Source organism: Thalia democratica, chromosome 5 (assembly GCF_965202585.1).
Source record: "Thalia democratica chromosome 5, ktThaDemo2.hap1.1, whole genome shotgun sequence".
In the NCBI taxonomy this organism is placed as follows: Eukaryota; Metazoa; Chordata; class Thaliacea; order Salpida; family Salpidae; genus Thalia; species Thalia democratica.
The window spans coordinates 255,494-269,442 of record NC_139169.1 but is presented as its reverse complement, the minus strand read 5'-3'; positions in this window follow the sequence as shown (position 1 = coordinate 269,442).

Here is a 13,949-nt window from a genome sequence, read left to right as displayed (position 1 = left end):
TATGCACATATGAATATAAAATATAGTAAATTACATGAAATGACACATGATTATTAATATAATCATGTTACAAAACAATATTCATGATAGTATATACGAGTTTCAATGTTTGTGACGCTTATAAATTGTTTATAAACCTTTATAAACGTTTTTAAAACTTTTACAATTCGACCACAACTAAATGTTATTTTGTAACTTACATAACTTACTTGTTTATTTGACATGTTCTTAAATAACCTAATAATAAGTTTATAATAAATAAAACCTTAATTCAATTTTTTTAGATCGAATCATTTCATTATAATTTCTAGCTTCAAAATATATTGGTAACATATGTAGTATTTTAAAAATAATAATAAACGTCTATTTGGTTATAAGCAATTTGATATGTGTTTACATTTAGAAACAAACAAATAAAAGCAAAAACCATCACAAATTTAATGTTTATATGTTAATTTAAGTAAGTTATGTAAAACTTAAGTGGTTCAGTCTAATGAGTTATATAACCAACATTTTCATTTTATCACTTTTTCTTGTTCTGACATTTAAAACAACTTAATAAGTAAAAAATTTAATTGTTTTTATACTGAATAAAAACTTATATTATTTTTAACAAAAAAATATAACTTTCTAGTTGTGCTTTCAAAAACATAAAGTTTTAAGTAAATGTTAGTTGAAAAACATGTCTTATGTTAAAACATTCAACAATAAACAATAAACATCTGTTGAACTTTTTTGCTTATAACTTATCTATAATAGCCTTAGTTAAACTTATAGCATTAACTTATTGCTTGAATACTATTATACTTTTTACAATTATACTACTTTAGATAAACAAAATTTTGAAATAAATAAGTCTTATTGTAATTTTAGACATGTAACTTTTGAGGTTATGCAAACCTGAGACAATAGATTGTACGAAAGTAAGGAAGAATTATAATAAAAAATTGATAAAAAGTCATAAAAACTAGTTGAAAGTCAAAACAAATAAAAAGTGTTTTCCAGACTTACCTCCTGTAGAGTTCAAATGTTATTATTTGGAATTATTAAATTGTTCTTGCTCTATTTTATTGTTTTATATTTTATAGTTTAGTGCTTAGACATATTAAACTTTGGATATAAATTGTATTTCGAAAGTTCACGTTAATAGAATTTAAAGCTTTGTAGTTGTAATAATATTAGCAAAGTTTAACTTTAAAAAATATAACTTTCAGATGGACATTTTAATTACTGCTTTTTAACTTTGATTTAAACTTTTTTAAACTTTGTACTTTGAGTTAGAAAATTAAAAATTAAACTACTCCCAAAATTAATTCGTGTTTAAAAAAAGTACATTAACTTAAAACTAATATATTTTAAACAAAATATTTAAGAGTTAACTTTCAATACTTATTCATTTCAAATTTGTTATATTGGTAAGTTTTTCTCACATACTAAAAGTTTTATTGTGCTTTACATTTCTTGATCAATAAAAACTTGTACTCAAAAAAAACTTATAAATTTTGTATAAAAAAAAAAAAGTTTAAAATATCGATAATTTTAATGAATAAACAGCTGCTAAGAAATACTTCATACTAATAAAAAACTATTTCATTTCAAATTGAAAACTGTTTAGGATTAATAAATTAATAATATCTTATAAAATTAACTGCGTTTTAAACGCAAAAACAATTTTCATTCCAAGAATTTTTAACAAAATTTGTTAAAAAAAAAAATTCAAACTAAAGACTTCTGTCTGCAACGACTAGAAGTTAATTAGTTCAAATTAAAAAAAATTGAACAAATTTTAATTGATAGCCAGTTTTAATCGATCAATTATATATTCCCTCGACAATTATACATTTATATTTAAAATTTTCACACAATTTGTCACAAAGGTGGTCTTAATTAGACATGTTATTAAAAATATTCTTACTCAATTTAAAATTTTTATAGATAACAAACTTTAATTGTTATAAATATGTTTAAAAATTTTTATATAACTTTTTTTTTTCAGATTACTTATTGGTTAAAAAAAATGATTTAAAAAAACTAAAAATGAGTTAAGTAAAAACAAACAAAACAATATACTGACTGAAAATGTCCTCACTGCAAAATTACCACTAAAAAAGTTTAAGGGTTCTGGTTTGAATCGAGTAAACGCGAGTACAACAAGTTCAGCAAGTTTTTATCAACATTGCGTTGGAAAAAGAAAAAAAGAAAAGTCTCTCGAATCTATAACTCTCTCGTTTTGCGAATACTCAAAACTCATAAATATGTTTTCAGCGAATTTTAATTTAATTCGTTTCCAACTAGATATTCTTGTTAATAAACCAAAATACAACGAATCTTTATTAACTCGCTTTTGAGAAACTTTTGTGACGTCATTATCAAAATTGCAAGAGTTTTAATATCGGAACTTGAAACAATGAAGTGAACTTTTCCCGCATCCAAGCTCTATTGTTGCGAATTATTCGCGACAAAAACTTCCAGCTTGATGAATTGGAGTCAATTGTGACGTAATACCAGAGGTTAATTCTCAATTACTTGCAAGAAACTCGTCTTTTTATTATTTTTCTGCTAATTTATTTAACAGTTGTCAGTTGTCAATCAAACTTGTGTATATTATTTATTAAATTTTATTACCGAGCGTCTATTGATCATTTAATTAATTGTTTTGTACGCTGTAACCCACCCTAATTGACATGAATATTAAAAACTTGTGTTAAACTTTTATTTTTTATTTGAAATGTACCGCAGTTTATTAAATTAGACCCACATCTATTTTAGAAATTTTATTATATGTTGAATGATTTACAAATTTTATTGTGTATTTTTTTTAGTTAAAATGTCATTCTTTTAGTGTTTTATTGCTTTTTTAAGCTGACAAGTTAAGTAATGCAAAAGTTTAAGTAAACTCTTGTTTAAATTTTTGTTCTGAAAGTTTCATAATGTGCTTTTAAGAATTTTGACATTTACTTACAAATGGTTTTCTGTATTTGCAAAAACTTTACAAATTTACAATGTATTTTATGCCTTAAGTTTAATATTGATTTCTTTTTAACTCGTTTTAAAAAGATACTACAACTAGAACAAGAAATAATAGTATTTATAAACTGCTTTGTCGTTTAGTTATTTACAAATTAATGTTTTGCATTGTTTTGGCTTTACAACAAATACTAGAATTGTAGATGAAAATTTTTAATATCTATGTTTTTGTCAAAGTACACTTATTAGTATTCTTTTTACTATTCTCTAACTTATATTAAAAATGTAGCACATTACTTATTAGTATGTCTTGGGATGTATTAACAGTTTTTAAAAGATGAAAAAATTCCAGTATAAGTCATATACTTTTACAATAATTAAGTCTAAGTTGCAATATAAGACTTTCGTCTTATTGTGAAATTTTATTACATTTTTTATTTTAGTTTTATGATGAATAAAAAGTTAAAAAAAACTATAATTTTAGCTGGTGTGGACAAATAAAAACTATTTTTCAAATTTGAAACTAAAGTATTAATTTAATATTTGTCTAATTTATCACTGCTGGAGAATTAAAAAAAAACAGTTTTTATGAACTGAAAACAATTAATTATTTAAAACAATTAGTCACCTTATACAAAGAAATTATTTGCACCCAATTTCGATCAAACTTCGTAAATTAATTTGCTGAAATTAATCTAAATCAAACTAAATTTTTACTTTTATTTCAATCCACAGAAAAACTTTACACTAAACGCACGTAAAAATTTAAACATAATACTGTTAAATATTAAACAATTAAACTGACACTTATAAAAATTTTTTTTTTTTCCAAGAATACAAAAAACTAACTAAGTTTAACATATTTCAAATGTTATATGTTTCAATTTTTAGAAAACAAATAAAGAGATCTCAACTACTAAAGGAAAAATAATGAATTTAATCTTTCATAAAAAGTTGTTTTCAAAGCTATAGACAAAATAAAGGAAAAAACAATTAATCTAAAAAGTGCTACATAATATAGTATTTCTTAAACAAATATTAGCTTAAGTTTATTGTATGAAACCAAAATTAATCTTATTTGTATATATAAATGCAAAATCTAAGTTAAACTATAAGGTTTCAATTTTTTTGTAAAAATGATAAAATTCACTATACTGCGGCACAATTTTTTGTATAATGCTTTTTTAATCTTTAAAATTATGAAACTTTCTACTTCCTATAGAGTAGGCGGGTTTCACAATATTAAATATATTGATAAAAATACTTTTATATCTTTTTACAGTTTTAACTTTAACATTTAAAAAGTATTAACTTAAAAGTAAACTTTAAGATTAAGAAAAAACAGTCAAAGCTTCTAATTAAATGCTTATAAATCTATATATTTTACATAACTTTATTTTCCGTTTATGTCAAAACTTTTGCACGCGATATTTTATTGTATTAATTTTTATTTTGGTAATATTAATTTTTAAAGTTTGTATTTACCAAATTTACAAGTTATTACAGCTAACTAAGTTATTTTCGTCTGTTTAAAGTTATTTTGTGACAAACTTTAAAAAGTTTTATCCAAATAAAATTCTGATTACTTTTATAACATAAATAAGTCTTTCAAGCTAAGACTTTATTATAATAAACTGTTTAGACTTTAAATACATAATAGAAATTTTGTCACAAGTTAGAGATGAAAAAATATGTTTAAATACCCTTTTAAGTAGTTTTCTTTTTAGTTTACACACTTTACAACAACTCTAAAAAACATACTTGACATTAAGTTAATTTCAAAGTAGTGAGAAAAGGTTAATGTATATTGTAAAAGATAATTGCTTTTTACTTTTAGAAATACAGTTATAGTAGGTAGTCAGCTTAAAAAAAGCATCTAAAACGTTATTAGTTGAATAAGTAAAACTTACAATAAGCGTATTTACTATACATAGTATTTGTTATTAGATCTTGGAATTTTTAACTACTGTATTCTATTTGATACTTTTTATATTGGTTGTATCAAATAATGATAACAGCTTCATACTTCTAGTAAAATTTTTATAACCAAATTAGTAAAAAACAAGAAAAGGTTATAAAGAACATTAATATAACTTACAGTTGACTCAAAAGTAAGCTAGTTGAGTAAATAACAGTAAACATTGTTGACATATGTTTTCAACACAAAAACAGATTGCGCATTTAGTAACTCAATAAATTAGTAAATAATCCTTCCTACAACCATATTTGTGCTTTGCCATTAATTACAATCAGTTTAAATTTTAAAACAATCAATGACTGTTGCTAAAAAGCGTCAGTGAATAAATTTAAGTAAGAACTAAATTTAATATACTAAGTAACCTGTGCTAATTTATTCAAAAATAAAATGTTTAAAAATTTTCACTAAATATATTTGTCACAACTCATTTACTGTATATTTAAAAAAGGTTATATACGTTAACTTGTATTAAAAATCCTTACTTTGTTGTAAACAATTATTTAACTACGTTTTATCAAAATAATTATTGCTTAATCAATTATATAAATTGATTTTATTTTATAAACTATTGATCACGTTTTTTACAAAACATTTATTTTATCGAACCAAGAATATTTTCTTGTTTTAAATGTTATTAATTACGCACTTAATTAAAATTTCAAACAAAATACATTTAATTAACAGTTGAAAATTAACTTAATTTAATAACAAGTTATTTTAAATTATTACTAAGGTACATCGTACGTATTGACCTTTTAAATAACTATAATTTTTTTATCAATGTTATAAAATAAACCTTTGTTTTTAACATTTAATGTTTATCCTGGGAAAATCAATATTGTCAGCCGTTTTTATTTTTTTATAATTTTAAAATAATTTGTTTCAAAACATATTCATGCATACCAAGAAATGTTTTTAATAAACAAGAAAGTAATACTTTTGTAACATAAATACTTTTAAGAATGAATTTTTATATAATTAAAATAAAACATTTACACTACGTAATTTTAAAATATTTTAACACAATGTTTAATCTTATTGTGAACCAGTCATTTTATAGCTTCCTTTTTAATTTTGTTGTTAAGTTTTGTCAAAAGTTATATTTAAATAATAGGCTATAACTCGATTCGAAATCAGCTTAGCTTAAAAGTTTCAATAAACTAACGTGAAACAAACTTTAGTTTGTTATTACTTTTAATGAACTCAAATAAATGAAGTAAACAAATACTTTTTTAGGAAGATAAGGTTACTAAAACCGAGTATATGTACTTAGCATCTAGATACATCTTCTTATGTCCGCTTAAAATTTTATAGTTTTAATCAAATTGTTACGTAAACATATTTCTTAATCTATCAAAAAAAGTTTGAATCTACCAAAAAAAGTTATATGAACCTTGAAAAAAACCCATTGGCAAAAATTACTTAAGATCAAAATTTAAAATTTTTTAGTTTGCAAAGTTAAAGATTTTTTAAATACTAAAATCTATATAAAATATAAGTTTACCTATTTATCGCTTTTTCATCTCTAACATGACATAAATACTATAAATAGATTTTGAAAAGTTTAAAATAAAGCTTCGGTACGTCTTAAAATTCTATAATTTTACGAATATGTTAAAAACTTTTCTCACAAATGTACTTAAACTAAGCGGTAAAAAGAATTTAATTTTATTAAAAACTTAAAAAACATATGTTTTGTAATAGTTTTAATTTCAAGTTTTGAAAATGACAAATCAAGTTAAAAGAATATCATAAAAAGTGTTTTGTAGCAGCTCTTATCGGTATAATTTTTAAAAACTTTAAAGATTCAATTTGCTAATTGTGCACAGAAAAAGTTTGAAGTAAAAGAAAGTTAACTATAAATCTTTATAATATATTTAGTTTATTTTTGTTTTATAGATCTAAAAATAATTTTCAGATTCCAGCAAACACAGTTGTCAGTATAACAATTATAGTTGTGATTATTATTTTTTCTTCTAATAGTATTTAGATTTTATGACACTAATTTGTAGTAGTTCTACTTAAGTTTGCGTTATAAGTAGTAAAAAATCGTGAAATTTAATACAAACTTAAATCAGTTGTAATGATATCATAAAGTTATAGTAAATAAATACTTTTAATGGAAGATAAAGTTACTACAAACAAGTATATACTTTGCATCCAGATACATCTTAATTTTGCTTAAAACCTTACATTATAATTTGAAAGTTACGTAAAAATATTTTCTTAATCTTTAAACATTTGAAAAACATTAATAAACTCTTAGAAAAGTTCAATAACAAAGTTTTTTTTTATAGTTTTTAAAAGTTCTTTGTTTATTAGGTTGACGTTTTAAAAGTACTAAAGTCGAGTTTTGTTTTTCATTTTTGAATTGTTAGACTACTTACCGCAATTGCTCTGAATTTAAAAATAAATATTTTATATAGATTTTTTAAAGTTAATAGAAGTTTTGATACATGATCAAACTGTATAATCTCAGGAATATTTTCAATTGTGTTGTTATACAATTGTTATTTAATTAACTATTAAAAGTCATTCAACCAGTAAAAATTAGTCAGAATCTTAATCAAAATAAAGTTGTTGTAAACCTGTTAAATATTAAAGTCTTGTAATCGGAATAATAAATTTAATTAAACTTATAACACTTTTCTATAGCAATTCTAACTAGTTGAACGTTTTAAAAATATAAAATTGGTAATGTTAGGAAAAGCTTAACGAAATAAGTGAAACAAAAATAAAAACTTTTACTTTTTAATAGAAATATTTCATTGTTACTTTTAGATTAAGCAACATGGTTGTCAGTTTATATCGTATAGTTTATTGAACAACCAAATAAGTTGTTCAAAATATTTGGTCTTAGAACCTGGTGCACTACGAACCTTTCGATTACGGGTCGCACTCAACTTGGATACCTTTTTAGGTCTTGTCCAAGACATTTGGAGAAGTAAGTTACAAATATACCGGTGTTTGTTGCTTGTTGTTAATTTACTTTAAAAGTATATGAGGAAACTTTTATGTTAATAGAACTTTTTTGTATTATACATAAACTTCAGTCCGTGTTTTAAGTATTAAAAAATGACACTAAATACTTTAAAAAAAAGTGAAATAAACTTGCATCTTTATCTTTTTAAATAAAAAATAATGTTGTATAAAATTGAGTTTAGACATAATTATTTTAACTCAAATTATTTTTTTTTTGTCGAAAACAGTAAACCACTTATAAAAAAAAAATTAATTACTGATAGAAGTACTTTTGTTGATTTCTTGATAATTTTTATATCATTTTATAAAGGAGTGGGGATTTAATTTATTGTCTGTCTCCTTTTATGTTTCTTATATTAAGAAATATATTATAAAAAATACTTAGTAGTTAGTGATTAGAACCATTTACTAGTTGTAGGAGTTCATAACCCCCGACAAAAGATATTTGAAAAATATTAAAGTTGATAACGAGTATTAGTAAGTTAATAAAGTTTTCTATAGAACATGATAAATTTAATATTTATAGTTATTTACTAACTTTTTAAAGTTTTGCTTTAGTCGAAAAGTGTATTTTTTATATCATGAGAAAAGAGTTAAAATGCAATTTTTACAACCAAAGAATTATACTGTATCTACAATACAGTATTCAGAATAAATAATAAGTTAACTTATTAAAGAATTGTATTGTTATAACAATATTATTTCCTTAGTTAAATTTTATTAATATTTACTTTGTAATTTCCGTATCAGTGGCGATGAGATCTTTTTAACAATTGATAAGTTAAAATAAGACGTATTTTTTCAAAATAAACATCTATTACAATATTGTTTGATTTATATATATATATATTTATTTAAAACATATAGCATTAAGCATGGTTACCATTTACAAACTTGTTTTTAAAACAGAGTTGTTACGATACAAATGAAGCTCTCATTAAATCCACTGGTTCTAAATGGTTTATATCTTATTGAACTTTGTTTGTTAGAACTAGAAGCTTGGTGGTTTATGTGTAGTAAAGCGTAGCGTTCACAACCGTTGAGTTTACGAAAACTCAAGTAATGGCTATTTTATATACAATTCAAGCCCTTAGTTGGAAGAAATAACAAGTAAAAAAAGTTAAAAAATTTTTAACAAAGATGTATGCTATTCTAATAAAGATCGAAAAAAACCATCGGCTTAGGACATCAGGGCAAAGTCTAGACTGGACTTTAAATTTTTTGAAGTTAGATTTTGATTTTGTATACTTGCTGTATTTTTACAGATGTTTTACAGTTTTTTTTTTCAAATATAATGAAGCGTAGTAGTAGAAGACTTTTAATAAATAACTGTATATTTTATCAAGCGTCGAACATGTTTTAATTTTAATCAACAAAAAATATCGGCGAAAGTCTGCAGAACGGAAGTCCGGACTGACTGATGAGTCCTTATAAGGACGAAACCGGTCTCAGTCTACCGAAACTTGTGGTCTGATGATCGAATTGGCATGATCAACCCTTTTGTTTTAATTTTAGTTTACGTTGTTATAAAAAGATTAGTTTTGTTCAGTAAAGCAACTAAAAAGCAAACATGTTTCTATAAAATATTAATATTCTCTTAAGTTTAAACAAAGAAGTAAGTAGTTTATTTTGTGACTAAATTCAATTAATCAAATATTTTCTAGCCCTGGTGGAGTTTTAGGTAAAAGAGCGAAAATTCAAATCTGGTCAGTAGTAATTTAAAGCTTGGCTTCTTTGTAATATTATCAAAAATAAACAAGGAAAAAGAAATGCTTTGATTTTTAATTAGTCTTCATAACTAATAGTATTTTCAACTTCATTTCTAAAATAAATTATGTGGACATCATTGATTATTAAAGGTTTTTTTTTGTATATGTGAATATTTTTGCATTACAAAAAATTTATAATTTTTAAATTACATTTTAAAACTTTTGATGTTAGAACATAAATATTTGGTTAGCTTCTGTATCAAAAACATAACTTAACCTCAGTAACACTTAAAAAACTTTTCTACATTGACTAACTTCATAATTTCATGATGGATATATTGTTTATTGAACAATATTTCAACCTTAAAAAAAAAAGCACCCAAAAATTTGGTCTAAGGACCTGGTGTAAAAAAAAATCAAGTTATCAAGTCATACACCAGGATACAGTTTAATTTCATGACCAGGACAGAACATAAAATTCTAATTTTATATATAAACCTTAATAAAAAACTAGTCAATTCACACACAGGGCTCACATAAAGGCCACTCAGGATCACTCAAGCTGATTTAAAATTTAAAAAAAGCTCAGGATGACTCAGATAAGATTTCTTATCAGAGGACAGTTCTGGTTTAAAATCAGAACCCTATCATTATCAAAGTTTTTGCACATGTAGGTATGAAAATTTGTACTATAATTGAACACCATTGTGTTATATAGTTTTAAGGGCATGGGGGTCAAACATTTTTTTTCTAAAAATAACATTTGATCTTATATAAAAGCTTGAAACACAAACTACAAGCCAGTTTTTATAGAACTTAAAATATTATTTAACTTTTAAAATATTGTAGTTTTTATAAAAAGTTTCTGATATAAGCTTATGGACTGCAAACTTTTTGGGCAATTTTCTTGGAAATGTAAAATACACTAAAAATCTATCTTTTTCTTCATTTTTTGAGCTAGAGACCTCAAACTTTCAGAAAACGTTCCTCTTAAGTTTAAAAGACCTTGAATGTTGGAATTTTAAAACATTGAAAATAAAAATTTTGTTAAAAAAAAAAGGTATTTTTTTTAATAAAAATTTAATTTCAAAATTAAAAAAAATCCTGCATTCAATCTTTTTTAAACTTCTTAATAGACTTTCTGTAAAAATTTAAAGAAGATTGCTTAAAAAATGAAGGAGATAAATTTTTAGTAAAATTGTATTTTTTGGTGTTTTTAGTTGGCCCCTTCTATTAGGAACTTCTTGAGGTCATCATCTTTGATAGCCATATCTCAAAAATTACTTTGAATTTTTTCAAGCGGTTTTAAATGTCTGATAGCTCAGAAAAAACTCTACAAAATAAGATAAACTTGTAAAAATCAAGGTGAACCCCCTATGCCCTTAATTTTAAGCTGATCCATTTGGTAATTATGACATAATAACAAAAAAATTCATACTTTAAGATGTATTGATTTTAACTTTTTTATACTATATATATATATATATATATATGGATTTACTTTAAATTTAAATTTTATTACATAATGTCCTTTGGTCTATAACCTAAACTCATAAGAGAATGGTGAAAAACTTTTATATCACTGTTTATTTCAAATATTTATATCAAAAATAGTTTATTTTTTGTTTAATTTTTATTTTTTTTAGTTTTTTTTTTTCACAAAATATTTTTTTTCTTAATTTATTATTTATTTTTTTTTGAATAGTTTTTTTTTTTATTCAATATGCTTTATATGAAAAAATTAAATTGTATACAAATATTAATTTATATTTTTATATAGTGTTATCAATTTTTTTGTTGTAGTATTAGTTAGTATTTTTTTTATACAGTGTTATTATTGTTTTTTGTTATAATATTGTTTAGTATTATACTTACTTTTATAAGTTTATAAGAATATTTTTATATTTTTTATTATATATTAGTATTTTTTATACATTATAAATGTATTTAATTATATATTTATTTATATAACATTATCAGTTTTTATAAGTTTAAAAAGATATTTTTTGAAGTTTAATTTTTTTAAAAGTCAGCTTTCACTAAGTTAGAAATTGTCCAGTTCTAGTTTTAGCAAGTTGGTAATTTTAGTCAAATATCAAGCTGAAAATTTTTGTCCAGTCTGATTTTGTCCAGCATTAAAACAACCATTGAACACAGTAACATAGTAAGTGTAATCTTTTTTTGTTTGAACTGAACTCTAAGTGTTCTCTAAAAAGAATTCTCTGCTAATTCAGGCTAACTAAGGCTCATTTAAACTTTTATCAAACCTCAGGCTTGTTTGAATTTTGTATTTTAAAACTTTTTTAAAAGCTAGTCTAGATAATTATCTTTGTTCTAAGGCTAGTTTTTAAGATTTTAAACCTATTTTTATCTAAAATATTTGTGTTTTATTAAAAAGATAAATTTTTGTATTTTAATTAATTATGCTTGAGTAAGGATTTTTTATTTTAGATGGTGACTTGATAAAATATCTTTTTTTTTGCACATTCACTTTTTAATTCAGGTAAACTCAGACTAGCTTGGTGTCATTCCAGTTAGTTTTTAGTCACTCAAGCTGGATTTTTTGTCACAAAGAGTGAAAGTTCTCCACACTGTTATAAGTATTTAATGTTTGCTGAGGTAGTGAAGGGTAAAAGTAACTATTGGGTAGAATGGATTGTGAATATTATTGAATAAGTAACTAAATATTACGACTAGTTTTAATTTTAAGGTTAATTATCAGTACACTCTACCAATTTTTACTACTTAAAAAAAGGTTTCTAGTAAACTCAGGCTAGTTTTTGTTTTGCAAAAAGCAGGGTTGCCACACACTCAAGGAACTCAGGGAAACTCAGGAAAATTTGCTTTTTTTTTAACTCAGAGAAAAGGCAATTTTGGTTTTTTTCAAAGTTTCAGGAAATTTTTTTCTAGATCTAAAATGAGATTTAATTAATCCAGTTTCAACATTTTGTACAAAAAAGTTTATTTTATTTGTTTCTAAATGCGTATTTAGAAATTTTTTAACCTTGCGGCCAGTTCTTCAACATTGTTTAAGTTAACATTGTAATTTTTTAATAAATAACAAAGTTTTTTAGGATTTTATAAAAATTCAGGAAAACTCAGGGAAGTTTAATGTTACGCAGGGAAGTTTCTAGTTACTCAAGGAAGATTTTTTTAATTTTTATTTGAAGATTTTTGAATGTGTGGCAACCCTGAAAAAGAGTAGCAACCCTTTTGAGTTGCCACACATTCAGGCTAGTTATTTTTCAGGTTATTTGAAAAATTCAGGCTGACTCTAGCTTGTTTACAGCTTTTTTTTTGCAAAACTCATGCTAGTTTTTAAACCCTTAAAATTAAAAATATATACTAAGAATTAAACTTATTAAAAATAAGTCCTATGATTTTGGCATTTTTTTTAGTTTTTTAGCTTAATTATTACTAAACTTGTTCAATTTTCTTCTGCCTTTCAGGGTGGCAGTTTAACCTGATAACCTTGAAATACCTGGGTTTGAAAATTATGGCATAAAACAATAACTTTGAAATAACTTAAAAGCTGTAGTTTTGAGCAACTTTTATAAGCAACATAATGAAATTTAGATTATCTAAGAAATAATTATTATAAACAACTAATAATTGATAAAATTTTCAGGGTTTTATTAAAAAAAACATTTAAAGTAGCATTACAGTATCTTACAGTAATTTTGTTAAATTAAAGCAAATGTTAACCTTAAATTATAAAAAAACACATTTTTTCGTTATGATTGTTTTTGTTTTATAAATAAAACAGTAATAAAACTTGTATTTTAAAAAACCTTAAAGTAATATATAAAAACCAGTAGCCACCCTGCTATATGCAAACAGAAATACGCATTTTTCTATTGAAGTATTTCTTAATCTCCAAAATGCTTTAATTTTATAGCTTTAACTTAACATTTTAACTGGAGCCATAAATAACATAATTTAACTTGATTTATCCAGTTTTAACATTTAGTTATTGTATGAACAGTTTTATTTAAGAACTTGATTTTTATTGATTCCAAAAAGAAAAAAAAAATCTTTTATCTTTGCTGTTATCTCTTTACTACTTGGAAAATGTTTTTGTTTGAAATTTTTAATTATTTTTTATAAGATTAAAAGTTATGTTAAACAAAAATAGTAAGAGTTTTATACGTTTAACTACATAGTTATGACCAAGAGGCTATTTTGTGTATACTTTTCCTTGAAGTAACATTTTTTTTGATTATCTTTGTTTTTGTTCAATAAATTTACTACTATGTTAAAATAGTTATTAACATACTTGCTTTTAAAATCATTAATGATTTAAACTATAAGAT